Below are 25,196 nucleotides of genomic sequence, written 5' to 3' on the forward strand. Positions count from 1 at the left end.
GGAACTTTACCCAAGGATAGATTTCTGAGCTTCAGAAACAAACCTAGAGTATCTTTTTCATAATTCAATTAAACCGTACAGTAATGTGACATAACAGCAAGGAATGATCTGGGAAGTGTCTTAGTAAATATGGACCTCAATTAACAAAACTAGAATTTAATATCCACTAAAATATAATTTATTTTCTCTCTTAAGTTACCCTCAGTTTTCTCAAATATAGCCAAATCAAGATTAATTTTTTACAACTTAAGTCTGATTATTTGATCATATAGGCTTTTTTAAATTGGCTGTGTTGGAAGTTTTAATACGGAGTCTCAGGGTAGAATGTTAAGGTTTGCTAAGGCCAAGAAAGCCACGTCAAGGCTTTTCATGGGTTTCTGCCTTACAGATTTAGGTAAATTCTTTTCTCTTTAAAATCCTTAAAATATCTTTATACTCCTATATCTGTTAGGAGATGATCTCCCTAATTTGTTTGATAGAGCCACTGGGGACCTAAGTGTTTTTAGTCTATTGAGGGATCAGATAGAGAGAAAAGATAAGTGTTCCAAGTGTGATTACATAGGTATAATTTATCAAATTGCTGTGAACCATAACTAGCTTAAGGAGAAGAGATTCTTTACGTCTGGGAAACAGGTTAAAAGCCAGTAGTATTTCAAACAATATCAAAAATTATAACCATATTCAGCAGGTTAACCAGTCCCATGTAACTAATTCTTTTAATGAGAGTTTTCATTAGAACTTTAAAATTTCTTACCCAGTTTAGTTCAGTGCTGTAGTTTGAAATTTATTAGAAATCAGTAAATCTCCTTGAAGAGAAAGCATTTTGCAAAACCATCAGAAGAAAACAATTAACTGTCTATAAATGACAAAAATTTAAAAGCATGGTTAAACACCGTTACACTATAATCAATAAAGAAACCTGTTCACTATACCCATAATTATCACTGGTAACATTTCAGATATGCCAGAATTTTAGGGAGTCCATGTAATTTCTACAATACCTATATTAATAATATTTCTCATTCAATATAACCTTAGAAGTTTTATGATTCATTTGACAATTCCATGTTATTTAAAATGCCAAATGAAACTTTATAGTTAAAAATCTCTCTTTGGGATGTTTCAGGGGCCTTCTGTAGCATCCCAAACTTAACTGGAGATTAAAAGAATTTTAATTAATTAAATTAATTTTTATTTAATTAATTAGAATTTTATATTTGGGGAGCTTTGTGAAAGATTTCAGAACACTTGATCAGATAAACATATAGATCACTGTAAAGTAGTACTAATTCATTAACAAGAAAATATGTCAAATGTAAAGGCAGAACAGATCAGCTAAGTGGTATAAGAAGTTTTACAATCTGTTACTGAAGGTGGATTAATATTTTAAGAAAATTTTTTCCTCTTAACAGAGAGAAAACCAAATCTAATCTTGTTCCAGCTAACTTCTAAGATTCCTTTACGTTGCCCAATTTGTTTCTAAACTTAGCCAATTCTGACCATGTACAAAACTCTTCCCTCAGGGTTCCTTTTCCACAAGCCTTCCACAGCTTTCTATACTTATATTAGTGTGTCCCTTATTTTGTCTTCCATTCAGAGGTAACCAGCTTCAGGAGAAAGTCACTATTTTTCATTAACAAAGTATTATTCCATTCTTACATCTTCCTTTACGCATTTATATTACTTTCCTAGGATACTGAGATCATTCCCTTACTAATAGAGACTATTTCAGTGTGGCACCAACCATTTATTAATATTTCTATATACCTTTAGTTTCACTGTAAGAGGAAGTCAAATGTTAAGTAATTCGTATTTCAATGTTATTTTATCTGAAAATGGCATAGCTATTTAATAAAATCTTGTCATTTAACTTAATTTAGCACACCACTAGAATTTAAAGATACCAAACACTTAGAGATTATCTTAAACATACATTTTAAAAATATATTTTAAATATTTACCCAAAGCTCTCATCTCATTTGCATTTAATTTACTTAAAATTTTACCACAGCACATTACTTTTATTTTTTTTTTGACAAATCTGCAACAGATATAACAGGATCTTATTTGACTTTCATTAAACCTAGGTACAGTAAAGGTATTATACATAATATTGATGACTTTAAAGATGTCTATATTAATTAGAACATACTTAAACTAAACAATATCAAATATTATCTTAATATTGAATATTTTCCATTTCACATGACGCTGAAAGTCAATTTGTTCAGTTGTTATTTTAAAAATACTTAATGTTTAAGCTCTTATATTTTTACGTCAATTAAGCAGAGCTCTATGACTTTGAATTTTTTTTCTTTAGCAGTAGAAATATCTCACTTCTATAATGTGTACACAGGCTTATAATCAGAAAAAAGCTAGAGATCTTATAGCTTCACTTTAAAACTTACTTATAAGATAGGTATAATAATAGTTGGAGTAAGCTGAATTTGCTTGCTCAAATCACTAAGGCTTACTATTTATGAAACAGACAGTTAAAATTTCTTCACAAAGTGAAGGACCCTTCAGAGTTCTGAGTTCTAATATGCCAAAAATTTCTTGGCCTTAAGGTTTATTTCGTTGAGCTAATTAGACTCAGTCCTAGGTCACTGTTTGTTGTATTTATATTTCTGATGTGCAAGACAAAGACACTGTCTTCCAGGTATCCAGAGAACTGCTCTCTCACCCATGCCATATTTTATCTCCTTAAATGGCATTTTTGTATCAGTGAGAAGAGCTGTAAACAAAGAATTCCATGTTTTAAAACATTAAGGCTTACTTAAATATGTCTTCCAAAACTTGCATAAGGCATTTAGTAAGATCTCTTTTCCTTGTGTTATAAGTTAAACCCAGGGTAAACCTGTATTTTTTTATTAGCCACTCAAATTAGTTTTTAGTTTTACATTATATTGGACGGCTTATGTAACTATATTGGTTTATTTTAATTTGTTCAATTAATATTTTCAGAGGGACAGATATGTGCCTAGCCTTATAATACCAAGAAGGGGAAGTGTTTTTCCTCTTAAACATATGTATCCCACAACATAAGCAAAAGTTTTGTATAAAGACCATTTAAATATACCAATTTCACAAACTTTTATCTCAATTTTATTAAATCTTATACCTTTAATTTTTATATTTATTAAGTTTAATCAATAATTCTTATTTCTAGAAGGAGTGCCAGAAACCTTTTTTTGTGTGTGTGTGCATTGTATATAATTTTATAGAAGTCTCTAGGATGCCCAAGTTTCAGCCAAAGAGCTTAGGCACTTCTCAGTTTTTAATTTCATTAATTGGTCTGTTATCCCAATTATTGATCAAGTATTTCAGTCTATATATACATATATTTCAAACTGTGGTAAGTAAAATGGGCTTGTTTGAACTTTAGTCTTGGGGGGGAGTAGGTGAACTCTTTGGCCCTTTTTTTTTTAACTTTACGTTGTGTAGTATCAAAACCCTGTATGTAAATCCAAAAATGTCCATTTTATGTATTTGATTCAAAATAACCATATAAAAATATTTATCCTTTTGGGATAAGCCACTTAATTTTTTTTTCGACATTTTTACAATCATTTTTCCAGTTATTCAACCTAATTAACATTAATAATTCTAAGTTTTTATTAGCATATCTAGAAACATTTATTAGAAAGGAAAAACACAAACGTAGCTTTTCAAACCAGTTTTATTTTTTTAACTAAGTTCTTAGGTTAACCATTAGATATATTTTTCTACATTTAAACTTGATTTTAATAGAAACCATAAAACAACTGTTTATAATGAGATCTCTTTAAACTTTCACCAATTAAAAAGTTTTCCAAATTAAAAAATCCATCATATGGCCGTCAATTTATATACAAATATAATATATATATAGTGATTTTAAACCAATAAGATGAAGAGGCCCTTCCACATGAGAGTCGGGGTGTTGCCTAAATAAAATTCAAAGGTTTACTCTCCAAAAGCTAAAAGCCTTTGTGGTCCAGGCTGATGCAACAAAGTTTAAGACGGCAAAATATCTGAAAATTGGTACTATCAAAGAATTGCTTAGAATCCCAATTTATTTGCGTGGCCAGCATATGTACACAATACTTGAAACTTTTGTATGGTGGAGTCCAAGGTTTCCTTTGAAAAATAAACTAAACATACATATACATACATACACACACTTAAAACACCCAGAGAAAGATAAAACATTTACATTTCAAGGACACAGGAAGAGAAATCCAAGTTACCCCTAAAGGGGATTTTGTTTTTATAAGTTCAGAATGCCAAAAAATGTTTTTTATCAGGCCTGGTTAGTTATTTTCAGAGTGAGTTTTTTTTTTCTTATTCCCAATTAATGTTGTAAATTTTGTATGTACATAAACCTGGCTGGGGTAATAGTTGGAGACTGGCAATCTGTCATTTCTTTTTCTTTTCTTTTCTGTTCTTTATTTTTTTTTTTGAAAGTTGTATTCCCCATTGTAAGGTCGGGTTCTCAGAATAAATTTGCTAGTAAGATTTCCCACAGGGACAACTCTGTGTCATGAAGTCTTTGTGTCTACCACTCCTGGAAGATTCTCTGTCACCCGAGAAAGCTGTTACCAGCCAGGAGGATGGTCCGAATTTTGGAGTTGAAAGTTTCCTCATAAGAGTTTTACTTTTATCCTGAAAAATTCAATGGAGGTAACCAAATTGAGGAAAATATTAGACCAGACTCTTACCTAACCACTCAGTCCTGAACCCAGTGTCTTTCAACTTGGACTCACTCAGGATGTCTCCACTGGGTGAGTATTTTCCTCATATGTTTCCACCAGCCCCACTTTGGACATATCCTCAAGGTGGATATTTCCTGTTATCTTTCAACCAGGCCCCACCCAATATGTCTCCACTGGGTGGGTAATTCACCTCAGGTTCTTTCAACTGGAGGGCCACGTACCTGGATACACCGCCAGATAAACTTAGGATCATCAACCAATATGTGAGATCCGAGAACCAAGAGAGACTCACCCAAATTCATCTGGACTCCCCGAGGAGGTGGATGGGCACAAAGGGCCACTGCTGGTACCAAGGCTCCGGTTACTTGGAGAGTTCAGGTGGAGAGAAATCTGCTGTGGTGCTTCATGATGTCCAAAACTGTTGACTGAAGTACATGTGCAGCCTAAAAGTTAAGAGTTATGTTTCATTTGGCGGGAGGACTCGAGCCGGGATGACAGCCTGTCAGAACTCTCTGAGGGACTGCTCCCAAGAGGTTGAGGCAGAGCTAGGATATATAGGAGCTTTACAACAAAGACCAGGTTGTTGGAACAATAAAAGATTGCTTGTTATCTAAAGAAAGCCAGGTATCTCAAGTTCAAGAATTTAGTACTTTTGTATGTGTGAGAGGAAGCAAATATTTGGACTCACTGAATTCATTTTTTAGACAAGCACCTAGCTATCTCGGGCCAGTAGCCTGTCCTTTCTTATTCTGAGTCTGCTCAGACGACACCATTGTGAGTTGCTGTAGCAGCTGGGCTGCAGGCCTGTCCTAGCTGGGGGGTGGCGGCAGCCTTTAATGACTTGGTTTCAGTATTCTTTGTTTACTGTCATGGTTGCAGTATTCTCATTCACATTGTAGTATTTTCGTTCACAGACTGATTATGGATAATCTGCAACCTTGGAAAGCAACCGAGATGGAATTACTGCAGGTACCTTCTGCTTTAATAAGCCGTGTGCAAACATAAACAGGGAGGAAGCATACACTTGGATTTGGAGGTGTAGGAAAGGGATCCTGCACATTGCAGGAGAACGCAATGCAGAATTCCTTAAGTCCACCTTTCTTTACTGTAGTGGTTTCTGAGAACAGTTTATGGTAATTAACCAACATTGACAAACTGCACAAATTGCATTTAAGAGCTGGCCGGCTGAAACTTGTGTATTGGAGAGGTGGAATTCAAAGGCAAGTGGTCAGGTGGATTGGAGAGAGATGGAGCCAAGGCCTGGGCCCAGATTCCGGTTTAAATTGCCATTTCTCCACCATAGGGCCTTGGAATAGAATTCAAAATCTCTTAACCTGTTGGTGAATCTGTGAAATGAGCATAATATTCGTTTCACCCTGGGATTGTTGTAAGATCTAAAGAGTATTATAGCACACATGAAGCACTTAACCCACTGGCACTTAGCAGTGTTCACTGTGTGGGGCCGCCCCGCTTAGCGTGCGTCAGAGCCGTAAAGGCAGCATTTGTCTGTTGAGGATGCACTTGTAGCCCCTTGGCTAGGTTGTGAATTTGTTGATTTCCTTTAATACTTGTAACTCTGTGTGACATGGGCAGTTATTTTCATGGACAGATGAGGAATCTCAGGGTAAAGAAGACTGTGTAATTTGCCCAAGGTCAGACCATAATTTTGGGTGCAGGGGCCTCAGTTCAGCATGGGCCCCTGGGCCTTCTGCTCTCTCCGTTCAGCACCAGAGCCAGATATGGAGTTGGCTGTTTCCCTGCCCAGAATATCCGGCAGGACCCAAGACACACCTGGCCCTGTGCTGCTTGAGCAAAAACTCCGGAGGAGAGGGAGTTACAAAAGGGATAAACATAAAAACAGACGACAGCAAACTGTGATCAGCTCTGAGAAGGAAAGGAACACGTCTCGCCGTGCAGAGCTGGGAGCTTTCCCGTCTGGGCTGCTCTGGGGGTGTTCATCTCAGCTAAACAAGTTCTGCTGTTGCAGCAAGGCAGGAAGGCAGGGCGCATGTGGGCAGGTAGACAGGGCCTCATTGATCGTACTCATTCCCCATTAAGCGGCAGCTTTCACGGGCACTTACCTAGTAAACATTGGCCATAATCTTCACGCAATTTGCTTGGTAGTTTTATTGACCCCAGCTTTGAGATGAGGTCATTGAAGCTGGGGAGTTTGTTGCATGCCCGTGATTACCTTGCAAATACCCCCACTGGTCTTTCAACCTAGACTGGTGTGGCTGTCATGCCCCATCCCTGTGAATGGCATCGTGTAGCTTCTCCCAAGTGGCCCAAGTGACTGACATTGATATGCTTAATTCGTAGGAAATGGTATGTGGCAATAAGAGAAAAAGATAGTAAGAAATTGTTTGGAAAACAAGAAAAAAACCTATTCTTCCCCAGCTGGGGGAGCGTAACCTGTATCACCCACCCTAATCACTGCCTGTCACCTCCTCCCTGAGGATCCTGTGTTCAGAAGCCACTCTGAGCCTTGGGAGAACATTTTTCCTCATGACACTTTTGACTAGGACCCGCGACATCTCTGTCCCTGGTTAACACTCTCTTCAAAGCCGTTTAAATTTTTTGCAGGTTCCTCCACTCTGATGTAAGAATACCCTGTATAACTTCTTGATGCAGCTCCTTAATGAAGATCTTGTGATGGAAACCTAGCCAAAACTGGGATGTATGCACATAGTGACTGCAACTTCAGCACATTGTGAGTTCATAATCAGAGGGGTGGGTGACTCAGGAAAGGCTTTTTTAAGGTAACAAGGGGAAAGTGAAAGGACGCTTGCTGTGTGAGAAAGAAACATCTCGGTCACAGCCAGCAAGACACCTGTGTTCATGATGGGGTGTGGCGAGTGCAGAGTTCTCACAAAGAAAGAAGTGATGTGATGGGAGGGAGGACAGTTGGGTAATTTATTGGGGAGGAAAAAAGTGGGCTGAACATTTCCTGGTTGAACAAGAGGATTGTGACATGACGTGTTTGTATTTTGGAGAGAAGGGTTTTGTGGGGACAGGCCTAGGAGTACGCTGTATGGCTGGGGAGTCAGCACAACAGAGAAACACAGAGAACCGGGCAGACCCCAAGGCCCAAGCTGGGGGAGAGGCTGCCCGCAAATTGGAACCCTGGAAGCTGGTTCTGTCCCTTAGCTGGGGCCTCAGACGTCACTTCACAGCCCAGTCCTGTTGATACAAGAATAAAAAACGTTGGGCATGAGAAGGGCTGTGTCCCAGGCTTTCGTTGAGCCCCTGGGATGTGCCCCACCAGATTTTGTTCTTTGACTTCATGCAGTAAAGAATTCAAGAGCAAGCCAGTGTTGAGTAAAGGTATATATATTCAGACAGATACATTGAAATGCAAGAGAAACGTCACGAGGTGTGGGGGTTTCATGCACAGATTAGAAGTAGGTACACACCCCACAGACAGAAGGTCTGTCTTCTCCAAAGAGGGAGAGAGAGTGGTGACCGCGAGGTGGCGCTGTGTTGCTTGTTTTCTTGGGCTTGGTGGTTTCATATGCTAAGAAGTAGAAGGACCAGCCTTAGGGCAAGGGGCTAGGATTCCCAGGGAGTTGGCCATTTCCCACCCTTTGACCTTTTGTGGCTATCATTGGGACTGCCATGGTGCCTGGGACATGTTATTCACCAGGTTACTAATACAATGGATGTTTACTGAATCTCAAGATCTGCTAGAAGTTAAATCTCTTCATCCTGAGCCTCAAGGCCTATTGGGGGTTGAATCCTTCACCATTTTGATGTCAATTGCTGCGGCCTTCCTTGAATGGCTGTGCTCTTCCCCCTTCCATCCTGTATCACTGTGATGACACAAAGACAGCAAAGGCCGGGCCCTAACCGTGCTCCTGCATTTAACCGCAGGAGGTGTGGTGTGGGCTTATGATGACTCTGAGTGGTGAGAAGGATGTTTCAAATTTTCCCACGTGAGACATGGCGACTTACCAGCAGCCTCCCCAGATTTATCTCACGGGCATTATCGCTTGTGTTGTTATGGAAACAAAAGGCCAGCCAAGAAATAAGAATCACACAGAGGGTTGGAGTACTGAGACTTATTACGCTGGCGGGCTCAGAGGGGTTTCTTTTCCAAAGCTCTGAGCACCTCCAAGACGTGCACATGAGGTTTTATAGGGTTAATTACAAGTATGGGGCTAATACCCAATAAGGCTCAAACAACAAAAAGCAAGGAATCAGTACACTGAAGCTTATCAATTTGGAACAGATCACGTTACTGACAACTGTTGACCTTGGATTTTCGGGTTAGCTTATTAGCCCAGTAAACTGACACTAAACTTCAGATTTACCAGGTAGCCCAGCAAAACTTAGATCAGGAAACCGACACTTATCACACTTTGATTTGTGACTTAGCTTGTTAGGCCAGCTGTGGTTTTCCTTCAGTGTCACTTATCTTTTGAATTTTTCTTTTTTTCTTTTTTTTAATATTTAATCCAAATTTAATATCAGGGTTCTTTGGGAAAGAAATTTCTCTTTTTCTTTTCTTTGGTGATCTTTTAGGGGGGCAGTTAATTAGATGTATTTACCTGTTAGTGGAAGCCCTGGGGCTTCAACCCAGGACCCCGTGCACGCTAAGCACACGCTCTACCACCCGCCCCATCATCTTTTCTTTTTGGTTTCGCTGCCAAGAATCCTACAGCTGAATTTCTAGTCAGCCTTAACACTTGCCCTGACTTCATGGAATCCATTTTTATGAGTTTACTTCCCCCTGGTTTCATTTAAGTATTGAATCTCCATTTTCTCTTCACTCTCCGTTTTGCCTTTTGTTGTTATGGTTGTTAAGCTGTGTTTAACAGAATTGTTTAAATTCTCTTTTAGCAAGAGGCTGAATGTAAATAAATATGTAAGCAAACAGCACAATTAAATGCTTTTATACATTCTGAGCTGTTTAGTAGTAACTTAAAAACCGAATTGAATATTAAAGTGATAGTATTTTAAAAATATTTTCTAATTTTTCATAAAAATATAGCTGATTTAAAATATGATATTAGTTTCAGGTGTACAATAGATGCTCCATTTATAGTTACTGTAAAACATTGTCTGTATTCCCTGTGTTGTAAGATACATCCCTCTAGCGTGTTTACATTACATGTTGCAGTTTGTATAAGAAAGTTGGGTAACGCAGAGTCTGGAACGTGGCTGTGTATGACTCAGGTTCACGCTCACCCTGCCTGTCAGAGCTCAGGCCTTCACTCCTTTCTGCAGGGGAGTGAGTGGAGGCAGCTCTCATCAGCGCTGTCACCACCCTCTGAGTGGCAGTGACAGCAGTGACTGTGTGTGGACGTGCAAATTGTTTTTCCAAGAGCTTTATATGCGTTTCTGCATTTAATAATTAAAGCCCTCCTGTGAGGAAGCGTTTTAAGTTTTTAATGCATAATACATTTTATTTTGATATTGATAGATTTCAAACCTCTGGAAAATTTACAGGAGTAGTACAATAAACGCTTAGATACAGTTCACTTTAAAGGGCACTATTTGGCTTTCTGTGTCTGGCTTATTTTAGCATGAAGTTTCAAGGTTCATCCATAATTGTAGCCTGAATCAGTACTTTATTCTTTTTGCTTGATAATATCCTTTTCCTTTGTTTTCGTTTTTGGTCTATTTAAAAATATTTTCATTGAAGTCTTGTTAGTTTATAATTTTGTGTTAGTTTCTTGTGTACAGCACAACACTTCAGCTAAATAGGAACCTACCTGTATTCATTTTCATCCTCTTTTTAAACATAAGTTACTATAAGATAATAATAATAATAATATAAAAGAAGTCTTAAAACAGGACTGAGCACATTGGAGAGAGTCAATAAATGTTTCTGGCTTAAATCAATAGTGATGACTTAGTGATTCCATGGCTGCTGTATTTGCTAAGCTAGTTACTCCTTTGCTCCATTACACATTATTTTAACTGAAAAAGAAATGCAAGCAAAAGGTTAAAAAAAAAAACTCAAACAGAGCACAAAAATACACAAGTGAAAGAAGTTTTCCCTCATCCTCTGTTCTTTCAGCCCTGTCTGGAGATGCCACTGTTTACTATCTTTTGGGTGCTTTTCCAGATATGCTTTGCACATTCCCACCTATGTATGTAAATTCCTTTAAAATTTTAGTTATTTTTAACTTAAAGAGATTTAAATCCTCAAGTGGCTTCTGCCCGGGTAATAGAACAGAACAAATCTGACTCCATATTAGATCTGTTCCTTTGAATTTAACCCTATGCTCTGTCTCCTTGGCTTCATCTTGCTTGTAAAAAATTGTTGCCTAGAGCCTGAAATACACAGGAGAGCTTATTCTGAAGCTCTGACCTTTAAGGATATTTAACATTTTTTCATTCATTAAAAGATAGCAAATTGCAGAATAGAAAATACCGTTTGTTTTGTTGGAGATTTACAGGGATCTGACCCACGCAGATAGCTGTAAGAACAAAGGATTCTAACAAGAAGGAATTCCTACACTAAGAAGTTTGCAACAACCAAGCGCGTAGGAAAGGAGCCTGAATTGTGACTTGGGGAGATGGTTTTCCAGAACATTAGTTTGCCAACTAGGTCTACAGAAACTTGCTATTCCAAGCCCCAACATCTGGTTTCCAAACTTATTGGCCTGTCCTGCACTGAGGAGTATGAATTTGGACTTGGTAACACTCCTATCTACCTAGAAAGCAGGGCACTGGAGCTGAGTGTTATGGAAACAGGCCAGCCAAGAAACAAGCACCAATCGGAGTGCTGGAGTACTCAGAATTATTATGCCGGCGGGCTCAGAGGGGCTTCTGCTCCGAATTTCTGAGCACCTCCAAGACGTGCACATGAGGTTTTAAAGACTTCAATACAAGTAAGGGGATATTAGCAATAAGACTCAAAGAACAAAATGCAAGGAATCAGTACACTGGAGCTTATCAATTTGTAATAGTTCACATTACTGACACTTGTTGAGCTTGGAATTACGAGTTAGGTTGTTAGCCCAATAAACTGACACTAAACTTCAGATTTACGAGATAGCCCAGCAGAACTTAGATCAGTAAACCGACACTTATCACACTTAGATTTGTGACTTAGCTTGTTAGCCCAGCTGGACTTTTCCTTCACATGAGGACAGCTCTCCCACCCCCAGGAAACCACTGTGAGCCCTTGATGTTTCCACTAGGTTGGGGTATGGTTTACCCAGGAGGGATGGGGACTATGCACCAACACTCAGGCAGTCTGCTCTGTCTGGGGCTCTGATCTTGTACCACACCACTCCCCGCCAGCCCAACACCTGGGACAGTGGAGCTAAGGCAGTGATCCTTCCTGCCTGTTTCCCAGCGTGTAAAAGGGGAATATGTACTCTTCCCAAGGAAGTTCTGAGCGACAACACCTGCGGGTGCTTGGTTCTCAGAGCAACAGAAAACCCAGCTCGGCATGGGGGCAACGGGTGTGATCCCCGTAGTGTTTCTGCAGAAGCATCTGATGGAGGGCTGGATCAGGGAGGTAAAACATGAGCTGCGGGACTTGAACGGTTACAGAAGGGTACAGAGGTAGGTCTGCCATCTCAGGGTGCCCTAGAGGTAAAGCTTTTTCTCTCCAACTCCGCTACGACACTCCCCTATCCAGACCCATCCCTTCTCTGCTCTTCCTGTCCATCTGTATCCCTCCACTTTTCCCCTCTTCTCCACCCGCTCCCATCTTCTCCCTCCCTCGCTGTCCCACCTTCTCTCGCAGAATCCAGAGGAGCCATGTCCCTCCTGCGCATGCGCTGTCGGTGCCTGGTGGTCCCCTGGTTCGAAGCTCCATGTCCGAGCCGGGGATTGGCCCCAAATGCTTCTCAACTCTGTCGCCCGTTAGGCCTTTGGTTCCTGCCTGGGGCCGGGGCTTCTGGCTGTGGAAGTGCAAGGTGGGGGGCTCCCGGGAAAGGGTTCAGGTGGCTTCGTTAGGGTGATCTGCCTTTCACAGCCCCCAAGGGCGCCAGTCAGCCCCTGTTCAGCTGAATTTCTCTGGCCAGACCCTTCTGACAGCACCACCTGCCCCGGCGCCCCGGCCACAGCTGTCCAGGTCCAGGTGTGCGCCTGCCACCTCTCACGCAGCCGGGATCCCCTCAGTCCACGGCTGGCGTCCCCTTCCCCTCTCCCGCCCGCGAGTCCTCTCCTCCCGGGCTTCCTCTCCTCGGCCGCCTGCCCGTCCCCACCAATGGGCGGGCTGTTTCCCGGGCGGGCGTGGTCTGCGGACCCGGACGGGAGCGGGCGGCTTATGCTGGTGCTGGGGCTGGCCTCCGAGCGGGGCTGCAGCCCGCACCCCCCCTTTCCCTCCCCCCTAGGGCTGCCCTCCTTTCCCTTTCACCCTCCCTCAGGACCAGCTCAGTGGCGTGTGTGCTGCTCCCCGGACTGAGAGCCTCTGGCTGTAGCGCCCAGCTTCACCTGGTGGAGTCGGGAAAAGGGAGCATCAGTGCTGAGCAAGCTTCTGTCTCCTCCCTCAGTGTTTCTGCCGCAGGTAAGTATCTTGAACACTTTCAGGTGTTATGATGGCGGTGCTTGTTGATGTCACGTGTTTTTATAGTGAGAGGGATTAACAGTGGTGAAAGCAGGGCTTGGTTCTGTTAAAAATGAGCTGAAGGCATGAAGCTGTGATATCCTCCTTCCTTCCCTCTCCAAGGGTGAAACGTGTGACAGTCAATTTTAAAAAGATAGTTACAGTCCCTAGCTAGCCCAGCCCAGCTAGTGTGTGTTAACAGGAACAGCATCACCAGAGGCCTTGGAGACCCAGGGATATTGCAGTCCTAAAGAACTCCTGGCACAGTTTTGTTTGTATTGGTTTTTTGTTTTTCTTAAATTGTGGGACAGACTAGTGGTATAAAAAGAAAAATATTTGTCAAGAAATATTTTTTCATATAACAGCGTTATTGTGATATAGTTCACACACCATGAAGTACATCCATTTAAATGGTAAAATTCAGCAGCTTTTAGCATATTCACAGTTGTGCAACCATTATTATTCCAGAACGTTTTTATCACTTCAGAAAGAGCAGTGGAAATTAATGACCTATCCACCCCTCCCCAGTGGTGGTTCTAAAGAAATTTCTTGGCTAATCTTGACCATAAATTCACTTGTTACATTCCAAGAAAAATCTGGTAGGAATTCTAATCAGAATTGCAATGAATCTGTCTATCAAAACAGGAAGAATTAACGTCTTTATGGCACAAACTTCTTCTACCCATGAATATATTTCGGACCCTATATTTTCCTCTGTCCAGAGCCTGGCCCATGGGAAGTCCTCACTACTTGTTGGGCTTGTGAATGATGAGATTCTATACATCGTTAGTTGCAGCTGTAGCCTTTCACAGAAGAGAAAAGAAACCTCAGTGAAGCAAGTGACTCTCTGATGGTCAGAAAGAGTGACAGCCATTGCTGGAGTGATCCAGTGGACTTGGTGTTTACAACCAGAATTCTCCACCACCTACAGCTAAGGGGATTAGAGTGTTCTTTTATTTTTTCTTAATGGCGTTGCTTTTATTTTTACTTATTTTTTAAATTATTTTTTATTTAAGTGTAGTCAATTTACAATGTTAGTTTCAGGTGTACAGCAGAGATTCAGTTATAAACATATGCATATGTATATACATATGTTTTAGATTGTTTTTAGTATAACTCATTACAAGAAATTGAATATAGTTCCCTGTGTTATATAGCAGGTCCTTGTCATTTATTTTATATTTACTAATTTGTATCTGTTAATCCCTCCTTTCCTGCCTGCTAAATACAGTTTGTTTTCTATGTCCATGAGTCCATTTATAGGAGCACCATTTTTCCTAGTAATATATGCTCTTTGGCTGCTTTCAGTTTCAGTAATTCCATCTTATCTGTGGGCGCTTTTCTTCTGGTTGCCTATATGTGGTTTGCACACATGGTAATAGAGATCTTTATTTGGGAGAACTCCAGGTCTCGTGTAGTCCCTGGTACAGAATGCCCACTGAATTGATGATTGAACTGGGAAAAAAGCACAGTAAATGCTGGAATTTCCACTATGGTTGAGAATTCCAGGTTTCAATAACCTGTTTAGACAACCTTACTATTGGCTGCACCCATACTGGGTAATTTGGTGGAAATTCATGGTATGGTGGTGTAGAGACGGGACCTTATATTCTTCTTCTCTTTCTATTTTCTAACACTCATTTTCCTGGGCCTTCCAGATCCTCCCCCAGAAGTGCCCAGGGCTGGCTTAGTGCTGCGCTGAGGCAATATTTGTTAATAACGCCCTTTCCTCTTCTCCTCTGAGCCTCCGTTTCTTTCTGTGCACAATGAGCGCTTAGACTAGATAAATACTTTTCAGTTTCTTTTAAAGCCATGTTTCCTTTGAGAAACAGAAAATGCAAATATCTCCTCTCAACCCAACCCTTTAGATTTTGGTATGTCCTCCAAGGAGTGACATAGCTCTTTGTGAAAAATTGATGTGATTTTGATTGCAGGTGACACAGAAAAGACTCTTCAGAGATTTATTGCAGGGAGAGGGCAGGAAAGAGGCAGTATGTGACACTTTCTAGTGTGAGCAACGGAGCAGGGACTTGGATTTAAATACGGTGTCTGACGTGGCCTCTCTCTAATCTTGTAGAATGTGATAAACTTCTCTACCTCAGTTTCTTGATGTGTCAAGTTGGGGTGATAATATTTTAAGGCTTCTGTGAAACATTATACAAATAAGACATTTGTGTCTCGGTAGAAACAAGATCTGCTAGGGATTCAGGGATTTGTTTAAAAAAAATTCTTGTCCATAGCACTCTGTCTGTGTGTATTTAGAAGTTCCTGGAGGGTGAGGGTGAGTCTAAAGTCCATTGTGGGACAGGTGGCCCATATTTCTCCGTGTCCCAGTTTACCCCCTACTCCCCAGTCCTCTTCCTCAGTCCAGGATGAAGTTCCCTAGTAGATTTGCACAGAGGTCTTGTGGAAATGGCTTTTCATTTTATTGTTTCACCAAGAAGGGCTGCCATCATGATCTCTGTGGTCAGGTTTTGAAGGGCTGCCATCATGATATCTGGTAAGAATTCTATGCAATTTGGAGTTCCAATTTAATGAAAAGAAAAAAATTACAAATAGAAAATTAGAACAAGGGTGGTGACAGGGGCTCTTTTAAGTGGACACCATTAGCTTTGTTAGCTTCAGGTGCTGTGGCCTGTTGCCACGAGGACCCATCCTCTTGCTCTGAAGTTGGAGGGACTAGTGGGCTCAGTGGGAATGTTAACTGAGTGTATCTCATGGGCTGGGCATTGTCCTATTTGTACTGTGTGTTCCTTATTTGAGACAGTGAGCTCACCTAACCTCGATAACCTCTTTAAAATATTAGACTTTTAATTTTGAGATGTAATGTAGATACCCATGTGGTAGTAAGAGATTATATGGAGAGGGCCTATGGGCCCTTTGCCCAGTTTTCTTAATGGTTCCATCTTGCAGTGTTGGGGTACAATTCATTACTGACTCACTAACAATTTGAGGTTTGTGTTATTGCCGTTATTTCTATTCACGATTAAACTGGGGCTTCGAGAAGCACGCAGGCCTGTCCAGGTCACCCACATTGTTAATGCAGAGTCGGGTGAACGTGGACTTGGGATTTCCAGGCAGTACCATTATGATGGTTTGTGGAAGGGAGCAGAATTCACTTTGCTTGTTTATTCATTCATTCAACAAATATTTATTGAGTAAACTCTGTGGGTCAGATGCTTTCATAGAGTTATCTGATTCTTCAGCAGTACTGAGAATCAAGTAATGTTTATATTTTTTAATCTGAGAAAATTAGCTCTGAGAGGTTATAACCCCCCCAAAGGAAGTATAACTCATAAAGGAGGGATAGAACATGTGTACAGTCACCTCCTTTTATGCAGGTGGTACCCTATGCATTTTACATTTTCAAACATCCGTAATCCAGATATATTCTTGTAAGGCAAGGCTTTTTTTTTAATTGAAGTATAGTCAAGTTTACAATGTTGTGTCAATTGCAAGGTGTTTTTTGACTTTTGAATTAAAAAATACTTTTTCAGGAGGGAAATTAGGTGTATTTATTTGTTTGATTTTTTAAAATGAGGTACTGGGGTTTGAACCCAGGACCTCGTACATGCTAAGCATGTGCTCCACCAATGAACAGTACCCTCTACCCCAAGGCAAGTTTTCTTATCCATTATTATGAAGCTTAGGAGTTCAAATAAATTGAATAGGAATCCAGATCTTTTGATCCTACTGTGGTCCTTCTCTTTATATTCTGCTGAAGGGGGTTGGGGAAGCATTTCCTTTGTTCATTTCTTTATTCAGCATTTTTGAGCAGTGACTTTGCATCAGGGCCTTGCTAGGTGCTTGGAAATAGAAAATAAGAAATGACCTTTCTCTGCAGAGGCAGGAAGCCTAGACCAAAAGCTGGGTAATGTGATCCGAGCTACAGTAGCCATATGCAGACTCTGAGGACAAACTGTACCCTTGGATTTGCTTTGGCTTCCCTTGTCTTCTGGCTGGTACACACCAGGTCACCGCAACCCAGATGGGCCCGTAGCACACAGCAGAGAATGTACCTCGATCTCCTCTCCCCTCTCGGCAGGGCCTGCAACATGAGCATCCCTGACTACGTGCAGTGTGCTGAGGACCACCAGACTCGTCCCGTTGTGGTCCAATCCATAGAGATCATCTCAGAGGAGAATTTCTTTTGCATCTATCAGCTACTCACCTCGGTTAGCCATATCAGCCCTTGTGGCTCCCAGTGGACACTCTGTATCCACTACAGGCACCGCTATGTGCCCGAGAATCGGTGGAGCGTCTTCCAGAAACACCCCAAGGTCGTGGGCCTTGTCACCATTACCGAATGTCTCTCTGCCAAGGCCTTCGAGAAGCTCCACATGCAGAGGAGCTGTATGGCACATCGCTTAATGACTCTCAGCTTTTTGTCTTTGTGCAGCATGGGGAGGTAGCCGAGCAGACGCGCACCGACGTTGCCTTCAATCTAAGAGTACTGCAGGGTGGTGGAGAAGAGGATCGAGGACTTCACTGAGTCACTCTTCATCTTGCTCAAGTCCAAGTGGCTGGATGGTGGCCCCAAGAATTCTGGGGACAAGATCCCCCTCCCCTGCATCCCGTTTGAGAAGGAGGACTTCATGGGACTGGACACAGACAGCAGGTAAGTTAACCTGGAAGCCAGTCCACCTTGGCTGTGTGCTGGATTGCTTCCCTACATCCAGAAAGGGATCAGCAAGGAAGAAGTCAATCTTGTAGCCAAGGGGGGAGGGAGGTGCAGCCCGCCGGTTTCCAGACATTTCAAAGTGAATCCGCCTTTATTTCAGAGAGATCCTTTTAGGGTTAGTGTGGACACTTACTCCCGCTTTACAGCCAGGAACATGGTGGGACCCCTGGAGTTGCTGTCCAATAAAGTAGCCAAAGCCACTGATGCTAGGAGCACTGGGGAGAAGGCTAGACTCAGCTGAGATGTACTGTAGGTCAAATGCACATCAGACGCTGAGGCTTGTCTAGTAAAAGTACATAAACTATCTCTCTACTTCCTATATTGATTACATGTCAAAATAATAGTATTTTACATACAGTAGATTAAGTAAGATCTGTTCTTAAAATCACATTCTAGTATTTGTTTTTTGTTTGTTGGTTTGTTTCTTTGTTTCAAATTTTAAACGTGGCAACTGGGAAACTTTCTTTACATGGCTCTCATTTCATTTCTGTTGCGCAGCCTGTCCTGGTACATGCTCATCCCTTTGCTTATAGATGAGATGCTGAGCCCCGAGAGGCAGAACGAGGCGCTGGTTGAGCTGCGGCTGGAGCCGCTGTCACCTGCCTCCCAGGCCCAGCACCTTTTCAGCTCAGGCCGTCTCTTCCTGCCCGACAGCCACCATGCCAAGTTAGGACATCAGAAACACCGCCAGGGACTTCCTAATGAACTCCTTATGCAGGGAAAGGCGTATCACGGTGTATGGGACAGAGCAGGGAAATGTTCATTCCCACTTTGTCCCTGTGATTAAGTCAATGGCCCCACTTTGCCTCGGAAGTACAGATGAGCTCTTCTGGGCTGCCTACCCCCCACCTTCTGCTCTGTTTCCCCGTATATCTATTATGTTTTCCCTCGGGCTGAAGAGGGTGAGATGCCTTTGCCGAGACGTGGTCCCCCTTTGCTGGGGTGAGTGAGGGAAGCTGTGTCCCCCCGGCCTACGGCCTCGGTCCTTGAGTCTGGAGAGGGCTCATGGTGGTCCCACAGGTGGCGGTCAGAAGACCTGGCATGTGCTACCGGGCCCGCTTTGGAGGTGGTGCTCTGTGATTCTTGAACGTACCTAAGATCAGATCCTACTTTCTGGTTGTTGGTAAGTTGGAGGAGAAGATGCTAGGGAATTAATAAAAAGAATGTCTAGACCAGCCCTGTGAGTGAGAAGCACAGGGGACACTAGTCCCACCTGCGAGAGCCCACCTAGCAGGCTCTGGATGAATTTTCTGTTCCTCCCCAGAAATACCTCTATGGCTTAAGGAAGAGGAGAGGCATGTCGTGGCCATGATCTGTACTTGTCCTCACAGGGCCCTGTGATCTACATGCCCGCACTCCCCATCTGCTTCTTGGAGATGAGCTGGCATGTTTAGGAGCCTGGGCACTGCTGAGGGCATAGCTCCCAGCACCGTGCTACACAGAGTCTCGCTCCATTCACCTCATCTGTCAACTCCTGCTGAGGCCCCAGACATTAGTCAAGTAGGTGCATCAGCGAAACCTAAGCAGGGACCACCTTCTCCCCCTGGACAGACTGGTGAGTGAGCAGTGGAAGCCTGGAGCCCTGCCCCAGCCCCCACGCCAGTGCCACTTCTTTTGTCATAGGAGGCACTGGTGACATTTTTGCTCAACAAATGCTTGTCTCTGAGTCTGCAGACCCACCAGAGAATGCCAGCTTGTTTTTGCCTTTTGAAGTCTGCCCTTGGGACTTGGCGGAGTAGCCGGAAGTGTACTTAGCCCACAGTGGTTCAGCGCATTAAACCTGCCTCCTTGTGGGTCTGTCTATTCTGGTACCATAAGGGCTCAGCCAGCATCTGAACGTCATTGAGATAACGCGGCCAGTGAGCTCGGGTCAAGCACATTCTCCTCCAGTCACTTTTACTCCATTGTTTCTTTTACTATTCCACAGTCATTAATTTTTTAAACAATGCTTTGGTGCAGGAGCAGAGCCTCATTCTCTCCTGCTACTCTTGGTGGAAGTGAGTAAAACGGTCCAGACTGAAATGCGACAATAATTTGTAGCTCAAAAGCTGCCTAGTCGCTTGTAGGTCGAATTTTGGTTAGGGGAGCTGAACACGTTGGGGTCCCCCGGCAGCGCCGCTCCCCTCAGGCCCCTGCTTTCCCTTGAGCAGGAGGTGAGGTTGGGCCTCACCATCCCCGCGTCCCTGGCCTCACACACTCACATAAATTCTTGTACATGCAGTCAAAATTATTTTTGTTCTTGTGTGATTCTAATTTTCTCTTGTTCCTCTTTTCCTTTTTCTTTACTCCTTTTTCACTTGTACTGCCCAGTGAGCATGTTGTTGCTTCTGAAAATGTGGGCTGTGCACACCCTGCATTTGAAATAGCCAGATTGCCCTCCGTACAGTCTCCATCGCTTTAAAAAGCAACAACTTAACAGCTGTTTTGATCCATCTATTATCTTAGTCATTTTTTATTTTCTAATTTTTTGGAATATTTGCTTTGTTAGCTCATCACCCACTGGTGTTTGATACCTGTTGAAATCCTTGCTTTTGAGGAACATGTTTGGTCCTCCTTTTATTTGGTGACAAATGCGCCCTTATTAAATTTGTTTCATTGTTTTGAAGAAGTAAGATGTGAATTGATTTAGTCGGCTGCTCAGGGATTCTTTTCATGGAGTATTTAAGCTTGTAAGGTCAAACTCTGCAGCATTTTGCTCGATTCCTGCTTTTACACAAACGTGCTCAGCACGCGGTTCCTGGCTGTCGCTGTGTGACGTGCGTGACGTCGCTTCCTGGCCGGCGGTCACTGGTGAGGATGTGGCCACCACGGAGGTGACAGCTGCAGGGGACGCTGTTGGAGGAAGCGGTCACCGTTTGTTTCTTTAATTTTTTTTTTTTGCATTCAACTTCCCCGTGCCATTTACTTTACTTTGCCTTCATAAAGGGGCAGAATTGGGTCTAAAATCCATGCCACTATTTTTTCCCTTTACGAGGCTGGTTTTTCTGAGTATCAGGACAACATGGCCTTCTCCTAAGTAGCTGGCTTACCTGGATCTGTTGGGCAAAGGGACTGCTAAAAGGGCAGTAGCTTCCTCTCTGCTCCAGCCAGTGGGCATTCAGAGCTGGGTCTGTGGTTTGCCTCAGCAGCCGTGCAGACCTTCCTGCCTCGGCCTTTACTTTTAACCCATGTTGGCAGTAAAGAGCTGAATCCGTTTCTGTTGCAGCTGACGCCCACCACGTGGGCCCCCTAACGTGTCGTTAGTCTGTGGTAGTCAGTCCCCAACACCCCAGTCAACAATGAAGGAAGATGATTTGTCCAACCCAGGACCTTGGATTCTCAACCCTACCCTGGTTCATCTCACCTGGTGGAATTGTTTGGCCACCACCATCATGCTGACCATGAGGCCTTGTTTCTCCTTTCATGCTCTGGTCCAAATGTGGACACTTCATTTTTCACTGAATTTGTCTCGCTTGAGACAGGCCAGAATATCTGAATGAGTCCATCACATTCTGGGTGGGGAACAGAACAGAAGTAAGTGTCGCAAGTAGATGGAGTCTAGGCTGTCCGGGTTGGCAAATGCAGGCTGGGATCTGTGATGGCTGGGCTGTACACTGGACACAGGCCTTTCCCATGGCTCCTGAGAGCCCATGAGTTGAAGTGATAACAGCCTTGCATGGATTCCCCCATCCTCATCTGCTCATTGGCAAGTGTGTCTGCTAATTAGGAGCTCCCCCAGACCTCGGGCCCTTCAAAGCTCAGACCATGGGAGAACCTTGAGTCCCTTCTCCTGGGCCTCCTGTGTGAGAATCCACTGCCTTCTGAGGTGAACAGCGGCAGGAGATGCCTCCCCATCCAGGGAGCACCCTACGGAGGACTGTTAGTGCACCATGCTGTGAGCTTGTGTGTTTCTGGCCATGGTCCCTACAGAACTACACTTGAGATGGGCTTATTGATGGAGATAACAGGACTGATTCCAGGGCAGGGCCTGGGGGAGGGAACAGTGGAAATTGAATGTGACCTCAGACACCTCGGTGGGTGCTGGGGCTGTTACTAAAATGGGGAGTCTGGGAGATACCTGACAGGAATGGAATTCCAGAGTAAATGGTGGACATGAGGCATTTTTAAGATGCCATTTGTCATCCAAATTAGGACTTCAAAGAGGCACTCGGGTCGATGAGCCTGGGGCTCAGGTGAAGGAGCAGGACTAGAGTTACACGTTGGGAGTCGTCATTCTTAGCTGGTGTTCACAGCCTTGCATGTGAATTAGATCATCTCGAGAGCTGCAGACTGAGACTGAGGGGGGCAGGGCTGTGTCTTGGTTGGAGGAAAGCCCAGACCATACAGCTCTGGTGTGTCAGTCAGTGGCGTTTGCCATTTTGAAAGCAATACCAGTTATCCTTAAGGGGCCAGGGGCTGGGCAGGGCCAGCCAGGAAGAAATCTGAAGGGAGGGTCGTGGCCACGTGTGCGTCTTGGGAAGGTGCAGAGGCTGCAGGGTACGGGAGGGTAGACTCCTCAGAAGCTAGAGTTGCAGTGAGGAGTGGGGAGAAGTTAGTCACAATCACCTGTGAGGGAGGGAGGGAGGCCTAGGGAGCCCCACCTTACCGGACTCGCTTTCCCATGAACAGAAGGCAGTCAGACAGAGGATCTGAGGTGAGAAGGGATGGGCACTGGGAGGGGAGCCAACCTGGAGAATGGTGCTTGCAAAATTCTGGAATAGTCTCCCTGAAAAATAGAGTTAAAAATACCCAGACTCTTAAGAACATTGTTAGTGACTTGGGAGGAGGCAGTTGTTTTTCTGGCCTCCTAAGGGTAAGGCATGTATCCAGGGATACACAGAAGATACGGGCAGTCTGTTCCGGGGGCTTGATCGTTACCGGGGGAACAGTGCAAGTTTAAAGGGGGAGAAGGGCAGCGGAGGGAAACTAGCCAGGCCCCGTGTCAGGTACCAGTCGGCCGCCCTACTTGCGTGTTGCATTCACATCCATGCCTCCCAGGTGGGCGGTGGCAGCCCCCTTTTGGGGATTGGGAAGCCTTCTCAGAGGGGTTAAAGAATTGGTCCATTTAGCGACTAGTAAATGCTGTAGCAGGATTCAAGCAGGGCCTTGTCAGAATTCAAGGGCATGTTCTCTCTACTGTTTCCAGTACTTCCCTGTTATACCTGGAATGGTGAAGTGGGTCAGTTTTGGAGCCTTTCAGAAAAAGTATGATTTAAGCGCCTCTGGACTGTTTCACAAAGCTCAGCATTCTTTGATGGTTCTGAAGCACGCAGTGATTTTCGTCCCAGAGAGGTAACGTCTAACTCCTTTGATGATGACGTGGTTGCAAATGGTGTACAGGTGCAAAACCAGACTTTGCAGCTTCTGAAGTGAAACTCTCCAGTTCTCCCTTGGTCAGCTTTCTTCCACGGGATGTAACTGTGCTGCAGCGTAGGCCTGAGCTTTCCATATGGAGTGAGAGTTTAATATCCGATGTTAGCATAAAACGGTCAGATGAAGAAAATCGAAGTTGACAATTTATTTTTGGGTTTCATTAGTCAAGATATACTATCAGTTAATGGCCCATATAGCAAATGAAATTGAGTACAGGACATTGCATTTCTTACTTTCTATTTAGAGTTCTCTTACAGAATAATGTTGCCTGCTTTGGAACATCAGCTCCACCACTCACGGCACCTATCAGTGTGTTGGTGTGATTGCATTTACAGAGTGAATGTAATCTAGGCTTCCTCAGCCTCAAACACTTCAGTGCAGAATCACGGGCTGTAGCCGTCTGTTAGTCACGCAAATACTTCTAAAATTATATGATTCCAGAAAAGAAAGAAGAGAGAGAGAGAGATTGCCTTTATCAAATTTCCTTTCAGTTCTAAATGAAAACTGTTGTTGAGCAGCTCTGGTTTCCTTTGGATAAGAATATATACATTTCTTTGCATGTAACCTGGGTTTTGGGCTAGAACACCAAGTTCTTGCTGTCCACAAGCCACAAAAATAGTAGCCAAATGGCACACGTGTGAAATAGTTTATACTTTTTTCTGAGAATGTATCCTTGAATTTGGGACTTGGGCTGTGATTTCTGCTTTTTGATTCCCCCACCTGTCTTGTAATCTCTCACTCCTTCCCACGTGGTTCCCAAGTGTTCGTGGTCTCAAAGGAGCGGGCAAACACCCAGTTGGTCACCATGTACTGCTGCTATAGATAGAGCCCAGACAAGACCTAAAGGACATTATCAGAGAGGACTTCCTGGAAGAAATGGGCTGTACATTCAGTTGTGAGGACAGAGTAAGAGTCAGCCAAGAGAAGGAGTCAAGAATGTGGCTCAGGTCGCAGGTGCAGCCCGGGCAGAGGCCTGGAGGCTTTTGGCGTGGGGACCCGGGGAGAGTGCCCTGTGCGGTCCAGGGTGGAGGGAGCCCCTGCTGGGGAGGACACTGGAGAGAGTCCGGGGTGTAGGGCTTTGGAAGAAGTTGAGTTTTACTAGAACTGACACAGTAGGCAGTGAAGGGTGTCAACAGAAGTGACCCTCAGGGAAGGTACTTCTGGTTTTGCTTCTGATATACTACAGACAAAAGGGTCGGGACGGGTGAGAGCAGGTATGTCTGTCCCTTTGAGATCCAACCCGTCATTCATTTATTCATAACACGTGCACTTCAGTGAGTCTAGGGGAGAGAGAGTGTAGCCACATAAATAAGCAAAATGTATTTGCTTCTTGAGAGCTTAGCGTTGTCAGTTAGCCTAGAATATTCTAGGAAGAGAGGAACAAATTGTGGAGGTTGGAGGGAGGGAAGGCTTCCTTGGGAAACAGTCAAAATGAACCTGGAGGCAAGTGGGAAGTAGGAGCAGGTCAGGGGGCTCCTGAGGTCACTGGGGACCTATGTACTGAGATGAGGCTGGGCGAGCAGGGTCTGGGGTGGGGCTAGAACTCTACCAGGGAGCCTCTGAACTGTTTGAAGTGGGGTTGATGTAATCAAATTTGTGCTTTGGGAAGGCTGTCGTGGCTTTGTGTGTGTGTGTAGCGGGGAAGAGGTGGAGGGTGCCACCAACTGGGGGATCATTTGAAGACCATTCACAGGCTGGGATATGGGCTTCGGGGCTACTTGGGGACGGCAGGGGCAGTGTGGATGCCGGCTTTTCTTATGGGGGACTTGTTAGCGGGGCTGCCCTAGAGGCACCTTGTGGCTGGAAGAAAACTGATGGAGGCTGCCAGGGGGACATTCCTCTTCTCTCTTTCCATGCCTAGTGTGATTATCTTAGCTCAGCCAACATTTGGAACAAAAGAGCTAATCTCCAGGGTTGCCCAGGCCTTTGTAGAGCTCCTTCGAGTGAGATCTGATAGGAT

The sequence above is a fragment of the Vicugna pacos genome, chromosome 20, assembly GCF_048564905.1.
Source record: "Vicugna pacos chromosome 20, VicPac4, whole genome shotgun sequence".
Lineage (NCBI taxonomy): Eukaryota > Metazoa > Chordata > Mammalia > Artiodactyla > Camelidae > Vicugna > Vicugna pacos.